This window comes from Myodes glareolus, chromosome 4 (genome assembly GCF_982192425.1).
Source record: "Myodes glareolus chromosome 4, mMyoGla1.1, whole genome shotgun sequence".
Classification (NCBI taxonomy): domain Eukaryota; kingdom Metazoa; phylum Chordata; class Mammalia; order Rodentia; family Cricetidae; genus Myodes; species Myodes glareolus.
Window position 1 is genome coordinate 87,637,540 of NC_142029.1, and position 22,618 is coordinate 87,660,157.

A 22,618-nucleotide genomic window follows, 5' to 3' on the forward strand; every position below is an offset into this window, starting at 1 on the left:
GTTTGTCAGTCACATTTTTCTGAGTCCTGCAGAATGTCTGGCAGACTCTTTCATGAAGCAGGAACCCCAAAGGACCATCTTACCTGTAGGCAAGTCAAGGAGCTATTTCTCTGTGGGTCCTGCTTGTCCATTTCATCAAACAATTCAGGCAAGAGCAGTTTCTTGCCCAAATGGCCAACAAACTCCATAAGTAGCTTCTTCAATGGCTATCTTCCTCTTGAAGTAATTATTGTTGTGCTGCCAGGAGCACATGTGTCTTATTGTCATAAAAAGTCTTAATTTCTTAAATATTTTAAATGCCATATTCTGTTAGCTTTTAAAGATTTGAAGATTTTCTAGCTAACTGAAATATATCTCTATATATCTAGAAAATCTAACTAACATGACTCCAGGTGTTCTTGGGGTTTTCTGTCCTACTCAGTCCTTGTTATGCCCAGTTCCCACAGTCATTAGGTCTCAAAGAAATCACACGGAGGTCTACATTAATTATAACCTGATTGGCCCATTAGCTCAGGTTTCTTATTAATTCATAACTTATGTTAACCCATTATTCTTGTCTATGCTAAGCCACATGGCTCGGTACTTTTTTCAGCGAGGCAATCACATCCTGCTTCTTTGGTGATTGGGACAGGACTGGGGAGGAACGGGGTTCCTCCTTCCCAGAATCCTCCTGTTCTCATTGACCTGCCTCCACTTCCTGTCTTTTTGTCCCACCTATACTTCCTGCCTGGCTACTGGTCAGTCAGCATTTATTTAAAACATAGTTGACAGAATATAGTCAATTGTCCCACACCACTTCCCCCTCTTTAAAAAATAAAAAAACAAGAACATCCATAGTCCATTTTATGGGAATGTGGTGGATGTAGTTTTCCAGGCTACTTCCTGCTGGTTGGGGGTACTGATAATCTTATGGGGACCTAAAGAAAACTTAGAATTATGATCAAGTACTGACTGGAGTAGCCTGTGAAGCTTAATCATCTCAGGTAGCAGTATTGAATCTATTCTGGATGTAGACATCAGACATCCAGGCCATCTGGTCCTACTAGAGATTTCTCAGGAGATCTTCCTTGATCAAACCTGATTTTTCTTAACTCAGAATGACTCCATTTCCTGTGGAAACAAAATCAATTTTTTTTCTCCAAAGTAACATACCTTTCAACATCAATTTTTTAGTCAAGGTATTTTCAAAATACCTATCTTGGATTAATTTAGCAGCATTTCTAAAGAGATATCTTTTAGAAGCTCTTGCTCCTTCTTCAGCATTCAAACAACTCAAAGAGAGCACGATGACATACAGTATCAGATTCTCTGTGTGTTTTCCATCTTTCCATGGCTTTATTTTAAACTCTATGTCTTTTATTTTTAATTTTTGGCTTTTTGAGACAGGATTTCTATGTATCTTTGTCCTGGAACTCACTCTGTAGACCTACCTGTCCTTGAACTCATAGAGATCTGCCTGTCTCTGCCTCCCAAGTGCTGGGATTAAAGGTGTGTGCTAAGACACCCTAAATTCACAGAAATCTGCCTGATTCTGTTGCTCAAACCTTGGGATTAAAGGTGTGTGCCACCACATCTTGAATTTTCAGAGATCTGTCTGCCTCTGTCTCCCAAGTGTTTGAATTATAGTCGTGTACCATGAAAACCAACTGTACATTTTTATTTTAAAGACTTTAACCTCTTTCTTTACTCTCCCAAATTTGCATATATTTTTAACACACTGTAAACCATTTAGAGGTTTTCTTCATCTTTGAATCTCTCTTTACTGCATCTCTTTTTCTTTTACTGACCACATGAGTCTTTGATGTGCAATATAGGTCACTTTAAAGTCGTGGTTTTGATGACTGGATACAGAACATTCCTTAGTATTCTAAAATTCCAGGCTCATGGTGGAGGTACTGGTTGAAGCCATGTTTATTACCACAACTGTATGGTGTTTCAAGGTCTTTGCCAGCAAGCAAGCTGCTACAGTGTGTTCACAAACAACACTCAAATACTCTCACTGTGGCTGGACCTCCTGCCTCAGAGAGTCAGAGCTTACACTGGCAGGACGGCCCAGAAAACTGGCATTTTAAAATGGTGCAGCTCTTTTCCTACTGTTGATAAAAACCAAAAAGCATGCAGTCAACTTTTATCATTACCATTTTAGTGTTCCTTGGCAGGACCTCTTAAAGAGCTACAGGATTTTGCAGCTAAATCTGAGTCAGGAAGCCTCTCTTAAATGAGAGGGCTTGCCTCTAGCAAGAAGAGAAGATCCAAAAATTTGCTGCTACCAAGAAGCCATTCTTTACTCTATTCTTTTCTGTCTAGAATTACTTCCCAAGCTCTCCCAGGTTTTATGCGGATGCATTTGCTCACATGGACACCATTCGTTGTTTTGGTTTTCTGTCCTGCCTATTCCTTGTTCTGCCTGGTTCCCACAGTCCCAAAGAAATCACACAGAGGTCTACATTAATTATAAAATGATTGGCTCATTAGCTGAGGCATCTTATTAACTCTTATAATTTATATTAATCCATTATTCTTGTCTATGCTAGCCATATGGCTCAGTACCTTTTTTCAGCAAGGCAATCACATTTTGCTTCTTCAGTGATTGGGATAGGACTGGGGTGGAATTGCCTTTCTCCTTCCCAGAATTCTCCTGTTCTCATTGACCCTACTTTACTTCCTGCCTGGTTTTCCTGCCTATACTTCCTGCTTGGCTATGTGCCAATAAGCGTTTATTTACAAGATAATTGACAGAATATAGACAATTGTACCGCACAATACAAGCTTTACTAATATAGATAATATCTATTAACCTGTATTTCTTAATTATACATTAAAGTTTTAAATTAGCTGCACAATCACAATACCTAAATCAAGAGCAGAAATATACATATTACAAATAAACCTTAAATTTGTGCCAAGAAACCAAGATTGAACCAATGCAAATTTTATAGAATATCCCCTTTTAAATGTAAACAAACATTTATAAATAATATTTGGTAATATAGGCATAATTCTTCTCCAAACTGCTTCCTGGTTTTTATTGAAAAAAATATGTAAGTGATTACAGTGATCTCTGGGGATCATGGTTCATCAAACCATATTAGTCTGGAAGCAATTCACATGTTCTCATCTTCTGTGCAAACAAAAGAAGAACCTATCTTCCACAGCAACATATCTTTAGACTCAAATTTTGAAGACAAGATACCTTTAAAGTATATATGTTGATTTTCCCTAACAGTACATACAATGAACTATCTCTCTATACTTAACTCCTTTCAGTCCAAAAATTGCAAGAAAACACGATAAAATACATAATCCACACTCTTTGTGCATGTTTCATCTTGGCTTATCTTTTTACTCCTTTAATCTATGACTATCTGTACTGTGTTTCAAAGACTTTACATTTTTAAAATACCATTTACTTCTTTTTATAACTCTCTTTATTCATTTTCTTCTCTCTCCTAAGCCTATATACTACTTTTTAAAACTGTTTCCCATTTAGGGGTCTTTTCCATCTTCATTTGTCCTATTGTGTATCTGTAATTCTTTACTATCTTGAAGAGCTTTTAAAAGGTTAGTAGCTTGGTTGTAGCAGCTCTGGATGCTGGCTCTGCCACTTTCAAAACAGTAGGGATACTGTTACTGCCAGCTCTGTGACCACCAGGTAAAAGCTACACTCAGCACTTTAACTCATAGAATTAGCATGGAACACATAGCTAAATGTGCCATGCAGACCATTGTGGGGACTGGAAATATATCTGTGTATGGCAGCTGGAATCCACCATGCTCTCCTTCCTGTTTACTCCTAGAAAACATGATCCCACCATTTGCCACATTAGGTGCCAATTTTTTGGAGGAAGGAGGCCAGTTGTCTGTTCCTGGCTGCTCAGCCCCAAAATAATTACACAGAAATTATATTATTTTAATCACTTCTTGACCCATTAGCTCTAGCTTCTTATTGACTAATTCTTACATATTGATTTAACCCATTTCTATTTATCTGTGTATTGCCATATGGCCGTAGCATACAGGGTAAATTTCCGGCTTCAGTCTCCACTGGGTCTATGTGGCTTCTCTCTGATTCCAGTCTTCTTTTACCCAGCATTCAGCCAAACTTTCTCTGCCTAGTTCTGTTCTGCACAGGCTCAATGCAGTTCCTTATTCATCAATGGTAATAATAACATACAGAAGGGAATACCACATCATTCTAGGCTGACAAAAACGGTCATAAGATTGACACCTCTGTCTTCACACTGTATCTGTATCCTCTGTTTCCTTAACTTTGGGTCAGACAGCGCCTGTTAAAATTTGCACAGAGACATGATAGATATTCAGAAAAAGAACCAAGGAGAATGAGATATAATGAAAATTTTGTCATCTCTCTAGTCCCCTTCAGAGCTAAACATACATATTATGACTAACATAGTTTCAAAGTTTATGGAGACATCAAAAAGAACTGATAGATAGCTACCAGGTTTTACAACTTCAGAGCACACCTAAAAGGCTCAAGTTACCAGTACCAGTACTTTTCTTACATTAACCTGTATGTTTACATTGCCAAAGGTAAAAGTAGATTAAAATAGTGCTGAGTTACTAAGGCCATTTCTGGACACTACCCACCACCATACCTTGCTGATTCTATAAATGAGGATGATTTTCAATCCAAAAACTCATCCTTTATTCACTAGGCTCCTTTTTCAATTGCCTCTGTATATCAACTTTGATCCCATGAATAATTATGAATTGTCAGAAAAAGAGATTAGTCATAAGTAAAAATAAATTTGATAAGTATGTGAAATAAATGGCATAAATCATACATAGTATATTAGATAAGGTGTTTCTATCATTGATGTCATTATTTTTTAATTCTAAATTTAAATTCTGAATATTTTCTGTCTATATACTTAATAAAATAAAATTGTTTTCAAAATTTGCTGAGACTATGGATCCATTTCATTAACATTTTAAACATTTCTTTTACATAAACTACAAAAATAATCATTAGTTTCCTCACATCTAAAAATATGTTTAAAATTCAAAAACTGAGTAAACCCCTAAAGCTTTTGATGCTTATTCAAGGGTTTGAAGGATCCTTAGAGGACTACCCATACCTTCAAGGAGGGATGACTTTGCTCACTGAAATCTATCTTATTAGAAGAGATTTATTCAATGATAGATAAGGAAGTATAAAAAATACGAAGAAGTCAGATTTAATTAGTAGACTAAATACATTTAATAAAAACAAATTAGAATGTCACAAGAATAAATTCACAAAACTCTTTACCTAAGAAACCATAGGCCTGGGGCTCCATTCACAAAGGTCATTCTAACATAAGGAAAAACAATAGACCAACATTCTGATGTTTTCCTAGTTGACGAGTGAAATGGTAATGAAGTCAAAGCATTCTGCTGTTAGTGCTGCTGTTTGGTCTTTCTCCTCCTCCTTTTCTTCTTCTTCATCTTCCTCATTTCTCCTCCTCCTTCTGCTTAAAAAATATAAGAATGCAGTGTTCAGATGCCATATTAGAAACAAGCTTTTTATTCTCTGATAACCTAGAATTTGTGATCTCTCCCCCATATAGCTATCTTCATTATTCTCACAGCCACACCACCAAATTGTCTTTCAGATGAATAGTATATGTCATCTTATGAAATTTTGAGTTTAAAATATGTGCAATCATTGTTCATCTATTAAAACTATGTTTCTTTACATGTAATGAAATCATTCAAATCTTTCAAAATTTTGGAAGTTTTGGATTCATTTTGTAGTCTCTCTATTGCTTTTTGTTTTTGTTTTCTATGGCTCTGTCTTTTTCTGTTTTCTATTTTAGTTGTTTGGGGGGTTGGTGGGTGGGTGGTGGTTTAGGTGGTTGGTTCATTGGTAGGTTAGTTGGTTGGTGGTTGGTTGACTTAAAAATCATTTTCCTTATATGGTATATGCTAAGCCAGGACTCACTATGTGGCCCAGACAAGCCTCAAACTGGTGAGTTTTCTGCCTGAGACTCCCATGTGTGGAGTAATACAGTGTGTGTACCACACTTGACAGCTTTGTTTGGTTTGTTCGGTTATTTTCCTTTTCGCATTATAAGCTCTTAAGAATATAAAGTAGGCCTGATCATACAGGCCTATAATGCTAACAACTCTGAATGCTGAGTTCAAGACCTACCTGGACTCCAGCAAGGGCTCAAAGTCATCATGGGTAACTCGGTGAGATTTTTTTTCAAAAAATATGTAAAAGGGGAAATGGCTCTGCATAGTACTGTAATAAAGCTCATCCTAGCATGTAAAGCCCTATGTTTAATACCTACCTGGTACACAAAGATTGAAATAGTATTTTAACCACTATGTTACTTGCATAGGTGTATCAGAAGATATTTTTTTAACAGTGCACTAGAACAGACAACTAAAACAAGAGGATATTGTTTTCTTGCAGTTCTGGGGGCTGAAGGTCCCTCATCAAGTATGGGTCATGTGTTTTTGAGGCTTCTTTGTGTAGTTTACAATTTGGCTATGCTTTTGCTATGTCACCAGACCCTTCCTATGGGAATGTTCTTGATGTTTATGTGCCCCCATCTTTTTTCTCTTAAGGACACCAGTCAGATTTGTTAAGCCCCAACTTTAATATTGCAAATCAACATAAATGTTTTTAAACTCATTTTGTGCATGAGTCCAGATATAATGACCTGGATCCTATGACTTGTGGTTATCTTGACTTCTTGAGTATAATTGCTTTGCAATGTGTGAATAAGTAATTTAGTATATAAGAACAGTATGATTTCACTAATGAAAAATCTGCCAAACTGAAGGTATGTTTATGATTCTTTAGAGCTATTATGGCATTGGAAGATACTATATCCATTCCAAGTAGTAAATACACACACACACACACACACACACACACACACACACACACATATTTCCTAAATTCCTTTTAAATATGCTCATATACTCAGACACACACATATGATAAGTATTTTTCCATTTTATATTATAGTTTAAATTGATTTAACAATTTTTAAATTAAACATATTTTCATGGATATATATGAATATTACATAACCCTGTATTGTTGCAGGAGGCCACTTGTTTGTTTCCCAGCTGATCGGACTCCTGAAATAACCATACAGAAACCTTATTAATTAAACCACTTTTTGGCCTATTAGCTCTAGCTTCTTATTGGCTAACTCTTAAAACTTAATTTAACACATTTCTATTAATCTGTGTATCACCATCAGGCTGTTGCTTACCTGGGTAGAGTTCCCGGCATCTGTCTCCAGTGGGGCTACATGGCTTCTCTCAACTCTGCCTTCTTTCTCCCAGCCTTTAGTTTAGTTTTCCCTTATTAGCTCTACACTTTTGCCCTATCAAAGACCCCAAACAGTTTCTCTATTAACCATGATATTCACAGCATACAGAGGGGAATCCCACATCACTGAATTAATTCAATATATATATATTAGTACAAATTCTCTCAACTTAATTGTAATAGAAGGACTCTGGGCCACCTCAGCAAAACTGCCCCACTACCTCGCCTGGAAACCAAGAACCTGATAATCATCCAGGCGTGCACTGGATCTTTGGATACTTTACCAGTAATTTTCCATCCCCTTTGTAGTTTTTCTTCAATAGACTCAGGTCCTGGAACTGGGGCAAAATGACCTGCAGATGACACACAGATGTTTCTCCTTGCTCAACCAACCCAGCAACTGCCATGGCAATGGCCAATCATAGTTAGCTGATCATTAAACAAGCTAGTTACAATAGTTGACAAACGACTTCTGTACTCCCCCTTTGATTCTGTGGTTTTTCTCTTTAAAACTAGCCTGTAACAGCCATTCGGGGTCCTTAGCTTCTTGAAAGCTGAGTGACCCTGTTGCAACAGAATTAAAATCCTCTTGCTTTTATATCAACTGCCATGTGAGTGTGGTCTTTTGGGGCGACTCCTCCTCAGTAATTGGACTTTAGGGTCCAACATAATAACAGAAAATCCAATAGCTATGAGCTGCTCACATAGATATTAGTAGTGATAGCTAAAATAGAATCAGCAGAAGATCATCAACATTAAGAAGACAGAATAGTGGTTCGAATCTACAGTCTCATACTCAAAAGACAAATTTCATGAACAACTTGAGCTACAAAATCCAATCCTATCTCCATGTTAAATAAAACAAGAAAAGCAACAGGAGGCCACTAAGTATCAAACACATTGACGTCAGGGAAGTTAAGTGAAAAAAATTACATGTTTACATTCCTTGAATATGATAATATAACACAATATGTAGTACACCTAAAATGTTTATCATTCATTTAATGAATACCAAAGGAATTTTTAACATCACTCATGTATAATATAGGACTAAAAGGCAAAAGAACCCAAACTAACAGAATCCAGATTCAAAACCAGACCAGTTCCACTGATCTTCCATTTGTCACAGGTTACTGTGGGGAAGGAGGTGGACTGGATCAAGGGATATCTAGCTACTTGTATGCTGCCTTGGCTACCACCTAGCTATAGCGGACCAGTATTTCAAGTGTGTATCATTAACAAAGAAATGTCATTCTTCCTGCTGGACATGAAAATGTTATTAAAATTTGCTGTCTCATGAATTTCATTACAGATTGGTTATAAATGAACATCAACAGAGATTCCAAATATGATGGAAACAAGAAAATGAAGTTCATTGTATGTTCGACAGTACCTTATTTTTTATTGTGCTTCATTACATTCTTTTCTCTTACAAAGGCCCAATTCAACCACATTTACTAATTATTTTTCACACTTATATGCATACTTTTCTCCTTCACCTTATTCCATAGCATTCTTCTGTTTCCAATAACCATTTCAGATCATCATAAAGGTTCTTCCCATACCTGAAATGCTGCTCAGCCCTTACTTCTGTATGATATTCAGTAGACAATCTTGCCTTCAATCGGATCAGTTGCTACTTCTGAAAGAGCTCTTCACACCAGCCAAACCAAAATAAGAAGGCAGTTGTTATCAGTGCAATTGCATTTATTCATGTCATTGTGTTTTATATTTCTGACACAACTCACAGAAACAAAAATCATTTTTCCACCATGCTACTAATCCATGGCCTCCGGAGATCATGAGCATCTTCATCTTCCAGCAAGCTATACAGTTTTATTTTTATTTTAATTTTTTATTCCTCAGTCTGGAGCTGGACAAGACAAACCAATGGGAGGAAAGCAGTCCCAAGAGTAGGTGAAAATAGTCAAAGATATACTTACTCCCACAGTTAGAAGTTCCACAAAACACTACGCTAACAGCCACAGCATATACACCGTGAACTTGGTGTGGATCCTTGCAAGAGATGTGACTGTCTCCTTCAGTCTTTATGAGCCCATGTGTGCCTTGCTTAGTTGAGTCAGTGCTTAGTTGATTGAGCTTAGAATATCTTGATTGATTATAATGTCTTAGTTGATTCAGGGCTTAGTTGATTCAGCTTACAAGATCTTGGTATTTAAAATAGAATACATGCTCAATTTATATTTGTTCATTCAACAAGCATCATCATTTAATGGGGAAGTTTGAGACAATGAAAATAGAAAATTTTAAAGGGAAAATGCTGACTGCTAATAAATTAAAATTACACGATTCATTTGAGTAGAACACAAAATCCCTCTACCATGAGACTTCTGTATGGATATGCATATTTTTATTTGTCATCAGAAGCTTGTAGATGAAGTTCTCTGCTATAGCATCGTGGCTAGGTTCATATTCTAGTAGACTCATTTGTTTTTGAATCATAGTAAAATAATTCTCCAGAAATTTTCATTGTTACATTGCAATTCATTTTTATCTTCCTCCATTTATTCATCAGATATTTAGTGAGTATGAAATTAACTTCTGCATTATTATTTGTGTGGCCTTTAAAGCCCACATAGATCATAGATTTTTAACAATGAAATATTTTTAAATATCAGAATTACATGACTATTTTGATCAGTATGATGGCAATGAGATAGAGAAGGAGATAGCAATATATAGAGAGGGTGAGAGAGATGAGGTAAGAGAGAGGGAAAGAGAGAGAAATTATTTCTAACCTTGTAAATCATACTCATAAACAAGAGCATGCATGTATTGTATTAATAAGCCTCAATACTAGCTGGTTTTCGATGGATCAGAAGTAAACATTAATTTTTAACTTAATAATATCCATGTAGCAAAAAAAATGTACTGGATATTTTTAGGACAGATTTCTCTAACCAAAAGTGAATGTGATAATAACAAATTCACAGACATAATCCATAAATCAAGAAGAAAAATTATGATTTCACTTCTGCTTGAAAGAAATGAGAGAATATGTTTGCCCATCTTCTGTCATAATTATGGGGTCTGAGAAGCTGAGACAGAGAAGTAAAACACATAAATACTCCAGTAACCATAAAAACAAACCTTCTTTTAAATAAAAAATTTCCTTACAAATTTGAAATTAAGAGGCTTGAATGCAAAATGCTGGCAAATTCCTAATGAGTCCATAATAAAAATCCCACCTCCAAGTAATATTGTAGTTAGGTGAATGAGCATTGCAAAAAATAATTTTTTTAATAAATCTCATATCTGCCACTAAGTCATTTAAAAAGTTCATAAACTTTTCTGTGTCTCATTTTTCTCAACACTTCTATATAAAGACAACAGTAGTGTCATTTATTTAAGAGGGTTATAAAATAATGTCCTTAGGATGATGTATAACATGTACTAACTCAATAGGTACAAACTGTCATCACTGTTGATAATAACAGTATTATATTAAAATGCATTTGAATTATTCAGTAAGGCTCTATTTTTCTGCATATAAATTTTTCCTCTGCCCTTGTCTTCTTTGCTCACGTTCTCTTTCCTTCTGCCTCTTATTTGGACCTAGGGAGCTAGGTCCCGTGTTCCAATGTGGTTCTCCGCCTCCATCTCCATCCATCGCCAGATGAGGGCTCTATGGTGACATGCAAAATAATCATCAGTATGGTTGTGGGCCAAGGCCGGTTCAGGCACCCTCTCCTCTGTCCAGAGAACCATCTGGGGATCTCTCCTTGGACCAGGGATCCCCTTTATAATCAAGTCTCTTGTAAACCCTAAAATGATTCCCTTAGTTGAGGTATATACTTGCCTGATCCCATATCCATCCTTCCTCCCTCCCCCCCATCCTAGTCCCCGAAGACAAGGGCAGAGGAAACCTTCATCCGACGTTGGATGGCGATACAGATGGAGACCCATATTGGAACACCAAACTGAGCACTCCACGGTCCAAATGAGGAACAGAAAGATGAAGAAAATAAAAAAAGTAACCAGGACTGCGAGGGATGCGAGCACCCACTGATACAAGGGAACTGATATAATGAGAGTTCACCAAGGCCTGTTGGACTGGGACTGAACGAGGTCGTGATCCAACCAGATTCTCTGAATGTGGCTGGCCCGGAGCCTTTTTGAAAAGCCATTGACAATGACACTGGGACTTGCTTCCTCTGCATATACTGGATTTTGGCGCTCCAGTCTGTTTGGACTCTCACCTTTCCTGGACCTGGAGGGAGGGGGGAGGAACTTGAACTTCCCACAGGGCAGGAAACCCTGACTGCTCTAGAGGATGGAGAGGGAGGAGGAGAGGGAGTGGGGGGAGTGGGAGGGTGTTGGGAGGAGGGACTGAAATGGAAACTTTTATAATTTAATAAAAAAAAATCAAAAAAATTTTTCCTATATGATTAAGGAAGAAATGCCAAAAATTTAAGGTGAAAAACTGATGGTGATACAGACATTTAAAAAGAAATCATTAATAAAGTAACCAGAAAATTATAAAAATTCTAGCAGACATTCAACCTCTTATCTATATTTATGAATATAAAGAAAATAAACCTAAAAAATAAGGAAATGCATATACAAGTTACTTCAAAATTCAGTAAAGAAATCAAACAGAAACAAAGAATACAAGTCATTAGATTTTCTTGGATACAAAAGATATAAAAGAAAAAGCAATATGTAGAGATAACTTATATAAAACAAGCTAATAGAAAAAAGACTTTATGTGTTATAGGAAATACACACCATCTCTGACACAAAAATTCAGTGGATACCTTCAAATATCAGGTATCCACTTTCAGATACACTTGACATTGCATGGTGGAAGTACAAATGATGGTGTAGAAAACTTGGTGATACTGTAGAAACAGGAGAGGAAATAAAAATTGATTAGTCAATTAATGATATACAATAAAATTGAATGTAAAACATGAGACAGGTGGAAACAGATCTAAGAGAAACCCCCACAGATATATCAATTTGTGATTCTCCTCATGGCTCTATTCATAGCAAGCTTGACATCCTTGTTTCTGAGGTTGCAAATAGTATTCAGCATGGGCAACAAAAAGGCATAAAAGACTGAGAAAATTTTCCCATGATCTACTGTAGAAGGCCGCAGCCACATTCTCCATTATCAAGATGGCGCTGACATCCGGCTTCACCACCAGGTGAACGCACATGTGCTCGGTAATTTCCCACTGAGTCCCCGCCTACTCCCGAGGCATTCACCTGGGATTATGGACAATTGACCAATCCAAGAGTGACACGTCCGAAGCAGGGTCTGTTTCCTTTATAAGGGATGGGTTCCATCTTATCTGGGTCTCCGCCATGTTGGCTGATGCTCGCTCTCCCAAGGGGCATTAAAGCTATTTCTGCAGTAGGATCCTGTGTCCCGCATGGTTCTTGCTGGCGAGACGGTAGCGCGGGACATCTGGTGCGATACCCGGGAAGAAAAAGAAGAACTTTGCACCGCTGGAGACCCCTTGGACACAAGGAGGATTCAGAACTGCAGGCATGCATACTCAGAGAGGTACGCTCTAAAGTCCAGAGAGCATATCAGAAACTGAGCAGCAGTGGGAGGTTGTGCGCGCACCCAGATAAGTTAAAAATGACCCTCCGGTAAAGAATGGGGGAGACAGAAAAGAAAATGAGTTAAAAAGGACCCCCCAGTGATTCTAAGAAAGTAAAAATGGGGGAGAAGGCTGATTTACAAGGTCAAAAGCTTTATGTTATGTTGTTTGTGTTGTCTCTTATGTACTGGACAGGAGAAAGATATTTGAATTTAGGAACTGCTAAAAAAGGTAGCTTAAATTTAAAGCATGGGCTTAAGAATATGATGTTTTGGAGGAGAGGTTCTGTTTTCGCCTCCACGGAGGATGGGAGCCTAAGTATGTGCTTGAGATCCACGTGGTTTGAATCACCGAGACCTCCTGAAATGTTGTAGTGTATACCCCTAAAATTCAGTGGCCCAGCGCCCAAATTCCCTAAAAGATTAAATGAGGTCCTTCCAGTGATTGCAGATCTGCAAGCCTGCTTCTCTGAGTTCCGCTTTGCTCCGTACACCGGTTTGGGCTCGGAATGGGTGCAGCTGGGGCTGGAGGGCGGCTGGAGCGGAGCTTTGCTCTGTGGACATAAGCTTGGCCGAAGAATTCCAGTCCTGGATTGTGTCCTTCATCCCCTACTTCAAAGAGTGGGTGGGGGTGGAAGTGTTTTGGAACGGTCCTGCTATGGAATAGTGTTTCTCCTCTGGATGGTCTGCTGACTCAAATCCCAAAGTCTTAGGGACAAAGTGGTTATTGCACAAGCGCTGGCTGCCCTGGAACAGGGGCCTCTACTGATGTGTGGTTATCTATGTTGAAGCAGTAAGGTTTATGCCAACCAGCTCCTGCACCCCTAGGACAATGGTCCATTGCACAGGGTGGAGTGCTTGGCTTAGCTAGCCCTGAAGGTTGTCGAGCTGAAGAGCATCGCACAGAGAATGGCCCTCTCTGAGAGATAAGTCGCTCTGCATAAGGGTTTCCTGCCGTATGTTCCCTTTCCCAGAAAAATGGCAGAGGACAGGCCGGATAAGTTCCAGGTGTCATGAGCCTAGGGGCAGATTCCGTGTAAGCCCATTTTAATGTTTCTATTTTGGGAAGTGCGACCTCTATCTTTACCTTCCTAGGGAGTTGCCTTTCTGCAAAGAAGTAAAATTAGGGGGAGATGTAGAAGGCCGCAGCCACATTCTCCATTATCAAGATGGCGCTGACATCCGGCTAAACCACCAGGTGAACGCACATGTGCTCGGTAATTTCCCACTGAGTCCCCGCCTACTCCCGAGGCATTCACCTGGGATTATGGACAATTGACCAATCCAAGAGTGACACGTCCGAAGCAGGGTCTGTTTCCTTTATAAGGGATGGGTTCCATCTTATCTGGGTCTCCGCCATGGTGGCTGATGCTCGCTCTCCCAAGGGGCATTAAAACTATTTCTGCAGTAGGATCCTGTGTCCAGCGTCGTTCTTGCAGGCGAGAGGAAGCGTGGGACAATCTACAGTTTCAGAAGATAATGGCTTCATAAATGCAAGCAGGCCTGATCCATAGAAGACACTGACTATTATGATGTGAGATCTTCAGGTTCCCATTCTATTAATCAACCATTATCTGATGACAATTGAATTATACTGGAAAGAATCAAAGCACATGAGACTAAGACAATGGAGCAAGACACAAAGAAAATTGTACCTAAGAAAATGAACGCTACTTCAGGAAAGCTGGAGAAGAGGGAAGATGTCACACATGTAGAGGTTGATGATGTTAGAATCACAAAACTTGATGTTGATCATATACCCTCTGTGAGCAAATCCCATCAAGTAAGAACTAAACATCAGCATAAAACATATCTCCAGCAACATAATAACCTTGTACAACAGTGACTGACAAATGGCCAAATAATGATCGTAAGCCATGACTATCAACACATAACTCTCTGAGCTCACAAACAAGCAGAAGGAAAACAGCTGAGTCATGCATCATCTGGAGGAGATAATGTTCTTCTCTAAAAGAAAACTCATTAGCATTTTTGGGGGTAAAAACAAAAGAAATAATAGAAATCATTAAAAAGGAGACTGAAGATAAAATAATACACGGAGTGTGAAGGTTGGAATCCAAGAAAATGAGATTTATTAAGCTCAAGTTTCTTTTCACAGTGGCAGTGTAATTCACCAAGAACAGAACAAATAAGGGCAGCTGGAGATGAGGTTCCTCTGTCAAGCCCATAAGAATGAACTCTGACACTGAAGAGTCATTTTCCATAATCATTTGACTCACACATGTCACCTGGAAGAATAAATATAGAAATCACCTTTAATCAATAATGCATTTTTTCCACTCCAAGTGGAAAGCTTGATTTAGTGATTTAGAGACATGAGTTGAGAGAACCCATAACCTCCAAAGAACAACACCTGCTCATGTTGATTCCTAAGTAATCCCTATTTCATTTGCCTCTACCCATGTTTCCACGAAAAAGATGTCAAAAGATCTCCAGTATCTCAGAACATAATTTCTTCATTTCCCTTGGTCTTTACTAATAATTAAGATCAACAATAATAAACCCAAGATTTATGAAACTGAATTTCAAGGGAAATTGTCAAGAAAAAAATCCAACGCCCACTATTGGAAACTGTCTTACTTTGGGAGCTCTGGATACCTTCCTTCTCACTGTTCTAGGAGAACCAAAGTTACTGGTAATGAAGTATGGGACTGCAGCCAATACAAATAATGTATGATTTGCTAGAAGAGGTCCAATGTTGGAAATGATATTTCTATAGAATGTTCTTTCTACACACTCAAAATCAACCAAAGCACTGTTTCACCCAAATGAAAATATGAAGGTAAGTTTCTGAGAAAGATGTTATAAGTACACAAAATATGTTCTCTTCTTTGTAACATTCTTCCTGAGGAATGTTTCCCTTGAGGGTAAAAAATTACTGAGTTTTACATTAGTTAAATTACTTAGTTAAACTAAGATTGGATCTTTTGAGATCTGAAATTCTATTCAGGTAACACTTTCCCAACAGGAAGCCTCTAGTTCTGAGGGCAGAGTTTTGATTGGTCCCATTTATCATTCTCAAGCTCAGCACGTCTTTACATAGGAATATTCAGAGAACTGCTCACTTGACATTTTCAGCTTTAAAATGAGCTTCATTGGTTGGAGTAATAAGCAATAGACAACATGCTTAAAATTCTACAAGCTAGATAAATAGATAGAGAGATAGATACAAATATAGGTAGATTATATATATATGAAAGGTAGAAAGATATGCAGATAGATAAATAAGAGAAAGGAATGAATAAAAAGAAAGGATAGTTAAATAATGATAGGTAGATAGATAGATAGATAGATAGATAGATAGATAGATAGATGAAAGAACAAAAGAAGACAGGAAGAAAAATAGATGATAGATAGACAGACGGACGGATGCATGGATGGACCGACCTACAGACAGACAGACAGACAGAGTAAACTCTACAGATACATTGAGAAAAACAAGAATTGAAGTAGTATGACTTTCCACCATTTTAGGTATAGATGTAGACTTCAATGACCCTTGTTTACATACAATTATATCTGCAAATACTTAAAAGTAAATCTTGTGCTTTCTTAATAAATGAACATATAAATCATTGAAAAATTTAAAAGTATGTACATTTTAAATTGGGGGTAGAGTTTTTGCTTAGAGTACAAAATACTGTGGGAACAGTTCATATGTTTTGGGCAAAAAAGATAATGTAAATTGCTTTTCTTATCATAAGTGTTGTGGCAGAACCCATAACAGACAATTTAAGGGCAGAAAGATTTATTTAGTCTCAAAATTTCATGGGATTTTGGTCTACCAGTGCAGGGAAAGCAAAACAGTAGAAGAAGCTCTATTTGTCTATAACAGCAAGATCATGGACAAAACACATCCTACATAGAGGTGACCAGAATATAGAGAATTTGGGCCAGAACACTAACTCGTATAACCTTCAAGGACTTTCCGTGGTAATCTACTATTTCTGTTGAAGTCAGAGTCACCCAAAATGGTATAACCAGCTTACTGAATACTCAAAAAAAAAAATGAAAGAAACGTTACACAAACTATTCAGGTATCTTGAAAATTTCCTCACACATATTTGTAGCATCTGAAGAAACATTCAGTACATTTATTAGTAGTCTGTAAACATATACATTGTGTACTCAAAAGAAATCACTAAGTCATTAACAAAATATTGTATGTTGACTGAAATGTTGTAAATTGTAATAAAAAAGAAAGACAAATACCAAAAAATTTCTGAATATATGTCACTAGAAAAGTATCACCTGCACATTTGATTGACAATAATATAACAAAGTTGGAATAATGACAAATATGTTCAAGTGTCGTTCACTAAAATTTATCTTCAGGTCAATAATAGAGGAAATTTTCTAATACTTTCTAATATCTTTTTTTTAATGGCTTATCAAGACAGAAGAATATGTAAATAGTGATTTCAGAAAAAACAAATGTGGTTATATTTCTCTCTTTGTTAAAAATTTGTTTGAAAACTTAATTTTACCTGATGACTTTATAGTATATCCATTCATAAAGAACATCTAGAAAGACAGAAAGAACACAAACTTAGTTTAAACATCATCTAAATAACCAGTTATGCTTGAGACTTACTTTGGGGACTTTTGGTACTATTCAGTTTCATGCTGCAAATAACTAAAGATGGAAGAAAGATAGCTCTGATAGAAAAAGTAAAATATTATTGCATACTTCCATGGACATGATGGCTTAAGAAATATAAAACTGCGATTTTTGTTTGTTTGTTTTTTGTTCATTTCCTTACACATGAAGTTTTTGTTCAAAGATTAAAGCTAATTTATATTTAGAAAATGAAAGATCTTTCAAATGAATTATGTACAGGAAGACTAATGAAGACTTGGATTTATTTCCAAGACCATAGCTCACAACTCCCCAAAAGTATAAATTGATATTAAAAGGTCAAAAGAGAAGAGCTATTACATCAGCATTTCTACTTCAAATACTCTTTCCAATGCCACAGTCTTGGGATTCACTGAATTACACTAATAACTTCACAGTAGAAAACAGTGTTTCCCAGTAGGTACAGAATATGTTAACCATTCACGAGACATGCAGACAAAGCTACTACTGAGGTCACACTATGTGACAATTATTTAGAATCTAAATTCAACTCGAGAACTTGCAGTTTCTAGCTGAACTTTAAGTTAGACAATGAAAACAGCAGTTGTTGAAACAATAAGACTGAAGCAATCTATCATTTCTCAACTGAGACTACAGAAATTTACATAAACAAGAGAGATTAATTTCATGACAAAAATGTCCCAATATAACTAAAGTGCCCAATCAGATAATGTAACAGGTATATGTTATATCAGATATTATTATTCAGTTATGTTTTTGTATGAGTTTGTAGAATTGTTATTAACTGCTTCTTTCTGGAAATATTCACCTCTCACAAACTATTTTTTTTCTTTATCAATTCTAGTGTTTTGTTAAGTTCCATGAAGAGAAGAGATGAAGTGGTACTAATTTTAAAAATATCCTCTCCAGTGAACTATATTTTCCCATGAAGTATATGTTTTATCTTCATATGTCTCATGGCTAAGCATGCTGACATTCATTCTGATAAAGAATCCATCATTTCTAAAGATAACCCTCAACAGAAGAAACAAGTAAGAAGGCATTGCATTAACTTTCAAGTTCAGAATTGAAATTGGGTACACACATGGTTGATTCAAAAACATGGAAACGTCTAAATCTGTTTTCTGGCTTTGATCTTCTCTAATATTCATGATCTACTACAAGGATAACAGTGCGAGAAATTATCTAAGACATGTGTTTTTATTCTCCAGTGTATTGATCAACATGAGGCTTAATTATTTCTTTTTAGCATTCATTTTCCTTCCTGCTCTGCAGAAATATGCATTGAGCATCTAATGGTAGACATTTACACATCTTAATTCATTTGTACAGTTGAACTTCATCTCAAAGTCAAAACCATGCAAAAGTCTTAAAGTGTTGTCTCTAAGTCTTATGTAGGGAAAAATGGTATAAGCGATTCACCAACTGGATGAAGTTGCCAATTGCTGAAGTTGTGTTTTCTGAGGGAATTATCTACCACAACATAGAATCATAAAAGCTGTAAAGAGTCAATCTTGCTTTCCAATTAGCCCAGGGATCTGCCAATTTCAGTGCAGAACTTCATGTCTCCCCAGCCCCTGTATTTATAATGTAAGTCTTGGCCAGTGTCAGCTTTCAGGTCCCAAAACATTTCTTGTCATGAAACTAGAACTGTTGTGTCATCATAACACTCTCAAACCCTGCATAGGTACACATGTCAGACTGCACATGTAGTCAAATGTTCTCCCCTTCATGTTAGAGTCATTCTGAACAATTTCCTGCTCTCTTTGTCAATTTAAGACTCTCTTTGTTTCATTCCATATGTTTCTTTATTGGATAAACTTTGGGTTTGAAACTAAGACTTATATTACCATATATATAATCTAAAACAAAACAAATACAAAAAAAGAAAAAAAGAATTATATTAACTTTCTCTGTAAGAACATTATACATTGTACAAATTATCAGGTAGATGGGAGTTTCATTTAGATTGGCATTATTTGTGGGAAGTGGTTCCTAGAAATAAACAAAATAAAAAATTATATATACACATGTAAGTAAAAATTCCAGTTATTCAAATATTTGTGCTATAACCACATCTATATGAACATATGTTTTAGATGTTTAGATAAATGTATGTGAGTACATGTATGTACATATACAGTTAGAATCAAACAGGAGCTTATGTAAGTAATCCATCACTGGGTATAATGTCACCTATAGTTTCTTTTTTTCTAGAATTACTAATTAGACTTTTTTATAAAAAATCATTATTGTTATACAACAAAGTGAATGACTTTAGACATTACATATTATTAATGTGTGTTTATTAAAAGTAATTAGTTCCTATTAATAGGTCAAATGCAGGGATAAATTTCATTGTATTTGTGACAAACTAAACTTTCACAAAAATAACTGTTATTGTTAATGATATTTAACAATTATGAATACAAAATAGCATAATTCAGTCTTCAGTAATTAGAAAAATTTACCAAAACTCCAGAGGAAACACATAATGTCATTTTATAATGTTGACATGCAAAATTCAAAATAAGAAAAATATTGAAAATCAATAAGCAGTGTTAGAAACACTGACAACTTCACCATGACCACAAATTAGTCCACAATTATTTCTTTGACAATTGGCAAGTGTATATTGGACACGGCTGCTTGTTGGTTCCTGTCTGCTTATTGTCTTAGCCCCAAAATTATCACACAGGAACTATATCATTTAAATCACTGCTTGGCCCATTAGCTCTCGCCTCTTATTTGATAACTTTCACATCTTAATTAATCCCATCCCTATTAATCTGTGCATTAACCACAATGCCATGGCATACCAGCAAAGTTTCAATATCTTCAGCAGCATCTCCATGGCTTCTCTCTGACACTGCTTCCTTTCTCCCAGCATTTAGTTTAGTTTTCCTCATGTAGCTCTGTTGCCATATAGATCTGCTATAGGCCCAAAGCAGTTCCTTTATTAACCATTGATATTCACAGCATTTAAAGGGGAATCCTACATAATCTCCATTTTACTCTTTTAAAAAATGGAAGGTCTTTAACTTTAACAAATTAAAATTACATATACAAAATGGATATTAAGCAAGAATTATATTTACAATATTTATATCTACTTAATCTTTTATCACAACTTAGGAAAACTATATTATTAGTATATACTACATTTTCAAAAGAGCTACACAAACACAATACCTTAATCAAGATCAGAAATATACATATACACAGTATTACAAAATTGACCTTAAACTTGTTTCAATAAACCAAAATCCATACCAATGCAAATCTCCACAGAATATCCCCGTTAAATTTAAACAAAAACTTATACATAATCCTTTAGGTCATATGGGGCATAGTTCTCTCCAAACTGCTTCCTACTTTTTGTTGGGTAAAGTAATTTTTGGAAGTATTCACAGTAAATTTTGGGTGGTTCTTGATCCAAACCACATTAGCCTTGTAGCAATTCACAGGCTCTCATCCTCTGTGGAAAGTAAAAAAAGAACCTTTTTTCCAAAGCAACATATCCTTAGACCCATATTTTGAAATAATGGTACCTTTAAAATACATATGCTGGTTTATCTTAGCAGCCATTACAATGAAATATTTCTCTGTACCCAGGTCCTTCACAGTCAAAAAATTCAAAGAAAACACAATAATATACATAATCCAGACTCTGTGTATATTTCATCTTTACTTGGCTTATTTGTTTTTACTCTGTTCCTTTTTTCATATTTATTTTATTATCTTTATGACTCTCTGTAACTCTCTATATTCCTTTCTTCTCTCTCCCAAGCCTACATACATTTATCCAATACTGTGAACCATTTAGAGGTCTTTTATGTCTGAGTATGTAACATTGTGCATCTGTAATTCTTAACTGTCCAGAAGTGCTTCTGAAAATGCTAAGCACTTCTTAAACCCTTAAGCTGTGGTATTACTAGGGTATATAGGTCCGTCCTGCTTGCACCACACAGTCCAATAAGGTGGAAGTCTGTTCAACACCTCTGGAAGACATGCACATTGTCCCTGTTTTAGGCACTGCAGGTCTATATTACCATTAAGCAAGGTGTAGTACATTGCTCACAAATCCATTTAAATGTCAGGCCTCCTTAAAGAGCCAGAGGTCCCACTGGCAGTGTGGCCAAGAAAGCCAGCATTTCAAAACAACACAGATTTTTTTCTTCTACCACTGAATCAAGAAAACCTCTCTTAAAGAGGTACAGCATGCCTCCATAAACAAAGTCCATTCGCAAAGAAAATGTGACCAAACTAACTTTGCTTTGTGTGTGTGTGTGAAAGTTCAAGCCCTCTGAGGTTTTGCATGGGTTATAGTTAGCCACTTTGGTGCCGATTTGTTGTGAGGAGGCTGCTTGTTGGTTCCTGGCTGCTCATTGTCTCAGTCCCAGAATAATCACACAGAAACCATATTATTAAAGTTGTTGCTTGGTCCATTAGTTCTACCTTCTTATTTGATAACTCTTATATGATAAATTAACTCATCTCCATTAATCTGTTCATCACTACAATGTTGTGGCATACCCACATATTTCCAGCATGTCTGTCTCCAGCAGCAGTTCCATAGCTTCTCTCTGACTATCTTTTCTCCCAAAATTCAATTTAATTTTCCCCACCTAGCTCTGTTGCCCTATAAATCTGCTACAGGTCCAAAACAGTTCCTTTATTAACCAATGATTTTCAAAGTAAGCAGAGGGGAATCACATATCAAGTGTATTTATAGAACTTAAATTGAAAATTCTCTATAAATTTCTATCTGACAATATCAACGCTAGTAAACTTATTAGAAAGCAATCATCTTCTTATTTTTCCTTAGTCATAGAAGTACATAGATAAAAAGTAAATAGACGTCTCTTACAATACAAAATAGGTCACCTTGTGAATCTACCTAGAACAAAGATGAAGCTGGATCAACACTCAAAATAAGTACCCAGGCCAAAAATATTTTCTTATCTCCATGTAAAATAATAAAGAACTTTTGTGAAGGAATGAGAAGAAATAATACACTGAAAACCTTGCAAGAATATAAAAACAAAGATGAAAGGAAGACATTTAAGTATTAATAAGAAGGTGAGAGCAAAACAAAGGGGAGGAAAAAGACTGGAATTGGGAGTGTGGA

At 36.4% G+C, this 22,618-nt stretch overlaps 1 pseudogene; it reads right to left on the bottom strand.

The window, feature by feature from the left end:
* Positions 1-14,262: 14,262 nt before the first annotated feature.
* Positions 14,263-15,097, bottom strand: LOC146894696 (olfactory receptor 8C8-like; annotated as a pseudogene).
* Between the last annotated feature and the right edge of the window lie 7,521 nt (positions 15,098-22,618).